Source organism: Lactuca saligna, chromosome 4 (assembly GCF_052625555.1).
Source record: "Lactuca saligna cultivar CGN05327 chromosome 4, ASM5262555v1, whole genome shotgun sequence".
Classification (NCBI taxonomy): Eukaryota; Viridiplantae; Streptophyta; class Magnoliopsida; order Asterales; family Asteraceae; genus Lactuca; species Lactuca saligna.
This window is the reverse complement of record NC_136420.1, coordinates 43,249,438-43,255,192: the sequence shown is the minus strand read 5'-3', so window position 1 is coordinate 43,255,192 and position 5,755 is coordinate 43,249,438. Positions and strand designations below refer to the sequence as shown.

The following is a 5,755-nucleotide window of genomic DNA, read 5'->3' as shown; positions in this document are numbered from 1 at the left end:
AACCAATAAAAATATTTTAAAATTAAATTATGGTGTTTATATGGTAAACTAAGATGTCTTTTTAATCAATCCTACAATTTTATCATGATGGAGAATTTCCACTATATGTACCAGATTATAAGACTAGAGGGTATGAGACGGGTCACTTTTTGTGGGTCACACCATTATTTCTTCCACTTTCTTTTCTCTCACCTAAAACTCAAGGAATGGATGAAAAGCTCCTCTCACTATTTTTTTTAAATATATTTCATACATATATTATACTCATTTTGTGAGGAACTAAAAACCATGAATTTTGATATATTTTTTAATAGGTATATAATTTTATAAATATAAAAAATGATTAAAAAAAATTGTTCAATAGAATGAGGAGAGAGAGTGCGACACCCCCTCCCCACACTCTTTCCCGCGGGTTGCTTCCCTCAGCAAGGGGGCGGTGTTCCGGTGAAAGGGAAACCCTCCCGCTCTCCTTTTTCACTCGATATCTTCCAACCTAAGAAAACTACCAGCCTATCAACGGGGAATTGAAAGATGAAAGACATTATTGCACACAAGCAACACTGCAAATGAAATGAAAAAGAAGAGAAAATGATTAAAAAAAGTAAAAAAGGGAATTAAAGTAGCGGAAAAACTTATATTTGTTGCTAATCTGGACAGTAATTGACTTCTCTAAGACATTTATCATAAAATTAGTTATAATTATAGATGTTGTTTATATCATAACATGTTGTTTATAAAGAAAAAGTTATAGTTATTAAATAATGATGTGCTTAATTTCTTAAGTGTAGAATCAAACCCAAATTAAATACTTACATTGACACGAAACCGTCCGTTATTTTCATTGCCAACAACCCTCGTCCAAACTCCACTTTTCACTTCTTTGACAATTGACATAATGCATGTGAAAAAAACTACAACGAATGCTTATTTTTTTCATATAGCTGAAAAATGGCGTATGAAAAAAAATTTGGACTCTATGTGGCACAGTTTATATGTGGTGGTACAAAGACTACAAAAAGATGGAGGGTTGTAATTTTTCCTCCCAAAGAAAATTTCATATCTAGCCTAATTGACATTAGTACTCCCCGTTGACTACATAAACACAATGATTTGGTTATCTTATAACTAAGAAACCAAATCAACAAGAAATACAAATGCCACCAGGAACACACATTGAAACAAGTTGTACGATAATTATTTAAACAAAAAACTGATTGTTTTTTATCAATAATTGTATAGAAACAAAAATAATAAAAGATGATACCAAGATTTTATGTGGAAATTGACTGGGAATTGGGGAAAACCATAACTTGGGGATGCGGAAAACCAATTTACTACTTGAGGTGATAATTACAATACTTGGAAAAGGATCTTATTTTACACAACTATCTTCCAACGAAAAGTCGTGCTAGTGAAACTAAGAGTTTTTAACCATATAGTTAATGGATTTTTATTTATTTATTATTTTAGGGTTTTTTTCAAAAATATTTACCAAAAGGGTATTATTTTAATTTCAAAACTAATATTATTGTTTTTAAAAAAACAAAAACATGTCTTTTGATTACCCAAGAAGATTGGAACGAGAACAGAAAAGAAAAAAAAATCGAAAACGTCGACCATATCATCTGTCGACGCAACTAGGGCTCCAGCAGCGATTCGTTCGTCTCGTCACACGTCGACCATCGTCTGTTGCCTGCCATCTCCTCCTCCGCCGCCGGTGACCTGCAACTCCTCCACCCTTCGCTCCATTCAAGGTATGTGAAGTTGTTATCAATTTTGATTATTCCTGCTCGTTTTCTTGATTCCGGTTCTTAAATTTTATGTTTGCTTTTTGCTTCTGCATTCTGTTTTTCTCGATTATGTATCTAGTTAAGAAGCCAAATGGAAGCTAAATACTAATACACAACACTAGAGATAGAAATACTTCTTTGGGGCTATTCCTTGAGGATTGGCACAAAAACTGACATCCTGCATTTGGACATCATATGTTGTAAGAAAAGACTATCTTGCCCTCTTTGACACTAACAACTATATGTTGATACACTATAGTACCTTTGGTGGGACAAGGGCAAGTGTTGAATTCTTTTGGTCTAATGTTTTAAGCTTGCAGGCCACTATCTGTATAAGTAACCAGACATCATTCATAAAATTATTGCACATTTGAAAATATGTGGACTTCTTTGCGTCTTTTAAAAAAATACATAGTTGAATTTCATTAGTGAAGGATTTTGAGAGGTTATTATGTAAGTTCAGTATGTATCTAGTTAGGACGAATTGTTGATCAATTTCTACTTTTGTTTATTTGCTTTTGTAGATGGAAAATCACAACTTGTTTTTTATTTTTTTTAATCTTTTTTGTAGATGGAATTGATTGCAAACATGTCATTATGTTTCTTTTTTCTTGCTATCACAAATTCGCATGATCATTTTTTGATCAATTTTTGTTTATTTTTGTTTGTTTTGTAGATGAATTCTATTATATATATGATTGACAGGGAGAATTTTTCTATAATCGCTCAAGCTGCTGATGTGACTAATGTGATGAATATAGTCAATAAAATTGAGTTAAATGAAATATTGGAAGATGGAATTGGAGATGGAGATGATGAGGAAGCATCTTTTGACAATAATGTTGAAGTACCTTCGACTTTTACTAATATGGAAGGAACAAATTTGACTATTGATGACCATTGGATTATGACACAATCAACGAGTAAGAATGATTTTTACGCGAGAGTTGGGAAAAGATTCTTTCAAGGATAAAGATGAACTTGTTATAGCAATCAAGATCCATAACATTAGGACACATAGACAATTTGAGGTCATTAAGTCACGCCTAACTATTTGGACTCTAAGATGCAAGTTGTACTTACAATCTGGTTGCAAATGGAAACTTCATGCAAGTAAATGTAAATGTAGTGGTTATTTTGAAATCACATCGTATAACGGTCCACACACTTGTTTACACTATAAGCTTTCTCTAGACCATTCGAACCTAGATGCAAGCTTGATTCCTATGGAAACTAGATACCTTATAAAAGAGCAACCTTCTATCAGTATTCCGACTTTGAGAGTTGAAATAGTTGAAAATTTGGGCTATACTCCTTCATATAAGAAGGTTTGGTTTGGAAAGCAAAAAGCAATTGAACATGTGTTTGGAAACTAGGAAGAGTCTTATGTTGCTTTACCAAAATATCTAGGCGCACTTCAAAAATTCAATCCAGGAACTAGAGTTGAATCGTGTGTTTCAAGATCGACCGATGATGAAGTTGAATTTAGGCGTGTTTTTTGGGCTTTTGCTCCCTCTATCAAAGGGTTTCAGTATTGTCGACTGGTGATTAGCATTGATGACACACACTTGTATGGTAAATACAAGGGTAAGATGCTAATTGCAATGGGAGGTGATGGTAATAATCAAAATTTTCCACTTGCATTTTCTATTGTAGAAAATAAATCTTATGATAGTTGAGATTGGTTCCTTTCTCATGTCAAGAATCATGTAGTGAAAGACCGTGAAAGCATATGTCTAATATCTGATCGTCATGGTGGAATTTTTAAGGCTGTCAATGAGCATGGATCTCCATGGTTAGTGCCATGTGGTTTTCATAGGTATTGTTATATTTCTTAAGTGTTCTTTTAGGACATTTCAATAACTTGCTTCATTAAGGTGTTGTTTGTTTTTTGAAAAAAAAAAAAAACATCTTCAAACCTCTTATTGCTGCGCGGCGCGGCACACGCGCAACACTTTTCATCTCGCAATTGTTTGTTTTTTTGAAGTCTTCTGAGTCAAAAACCTCTGCGCGTGCTCTGTTTGGCGTAGCACTTGTACTATCTCTTCCAACCTCTTCTTTTTCTTTTTTTTTATTGCTGAAATTTTGATTATATTTTGTTAAAAATTTAGTTCACATTTTTTTTTCATTTTTTTTGTTTATTCTTGTTGAATTATTTTTCGTTTTTTTTTTTATTTTTTATATTCAATAATGATAATTTCTTGATGAAATATCATTATTTTTTACTAAAATATCTTTATTTTTTTTGTTGAAATATCATTATTTTTTTTTACTGAATTATCATTAATTTTTACCGAAATGTTATACATTATTAAATTTTACGTATTAAAAAGCTATTTTCAGTTTATAAAATTAGTTTATTTTAATTTTTTAATATTTGCAGCAGTATGCAGATGTTAAAAAAACAAACATGTTTCTTATTACAGTCTGCAGCTGTTTGGTCCACCTCTTCTACTATAGAAGTGGTCCGCAGACTTCATGAATTTTTGCTTCAGAAAGTCAAACAACACCTAACTTACATTATTATTATTATTATTATTATTATTATTATTATTATTATTATTTAATTTTAAAGGTATTGTTTATGACATTTCGTCAGCAACTTTTATGACAAGTTTCGTAATTTAGCATTGAAAGCTTTAGCCTATCGTGCCGAGAGTCAAAATCAAATTCGAAAATTCAACTCCATCATGGAAGAAATCGGGAAGTTAAATCCATGTGCTCAAGAATGGTTGGAGAGTCATCCACTTAATAGATGGACACTTGTACATGATGGTGGAAGGAGGTATGCATTGCTCACAACATATTTGTCAGAGATTTTCAACAGTGTACTTAAAGGTGCTCGTTTTTTACCAATCACACCTTGTGTGCAACTTACATTCTATAGAATGGTGCATTATTTTGAGGTTAGACGTCCTTTAGGATCTATTTCTCAAGCCCATGGAGATGCACATACTCCACATGTTGTGGTAAAACAAGTAGCATTGATGGCAAAAGCAAGTGCACATTCCTTAAGATCTTTTAAGTGAGAAATATGTAGATTTGAGTTGATAACTCAAAGAGGTCGAAATGTGCAAGTAGTTAATTTGGAACAAAAAATTTGCACATGTGGTAAATGGGAGACATTTAAATATCCTTGTTCTCATGTCTTGAGTGCATGTGTCAAACTCTCTTTGAATGGTTGGCAATATGTTGATAAATGTTATTCGATTGAATTTTATTGTGCTACTTGGGCATCTGAGTTCTCCCGACTTCCTCATGAAGCGCATTAGCCACAATCACCATTTAACGAATTACTTCCAAATTTAGAACTATTACGAAATAAAACAAGGTCTCTCTCGTTCAACAAGACTAAAAAATGGTATGGATATTAAAGAAGGAAGAAATGTCAATCTTTGTAGAATTTGTAGGCAACCGGGGCATAATTGAAAACGATGTCTGTTTATGCCAAGGTAGTTGAAAAAAAATATTTTTATGGTATTTGTTCTGGTTATTCCCTCTTATTTTTTTATTTTTATTTTTTTTACATGTAAGGATTTGTTACCGGTTCAAGTTCAAGCTAATTGTGATGTTTTTTTTTCTTTTTGTAATAAACAATGTTGGAGTTTATTTTATGGTGTTTTTTTTGCAACAAACAATATTACAAAAATGGATATTAAAAAAACCAGAAAAAAAATGCAATTTAAAAAGCTGTAAAAAAGGTAAAAAAAAACTAAAATAATAGTTGATATATATATATATATATATATATATATATATATATATATATATATATATATATATATATATATATATATATATATAATGAGAAAAATATCATTTTGGTATGAAAGGACACTAAAATGATAATTATTTTTTTCAACTACCCATAAAGAAACTAAATCACTACAACATTTCTTAGGTACATGTCATTTATTAGAAATAAAGAAAATACTAAATCACTATAATATTTTGGGTATACTTGT

The 5,755-nt window shown here is 31.3% G+C and overlaps 1 long non-coding RNA gene across 1 annotated transcript; it reads left to right on the top strand.

The window, feature by feature from the left end:
- The first annotated feature begins 1,574 nt into the window (after nt 1–1,574).
- Nucleotides 1,575–5,399, top strand: LOC145041709 (uncharacterized). The gene is made up of 2 exons (XR_013680366.1): nt 1,575–1,754; nt 2,467–5,399. It is a non-coding gene; the product is annotated as an uncharacterized LOC145041709 (long non-coding RNA).
- Nucleotides 5,400–5,755: the final 356 nt, after the last annotated feature.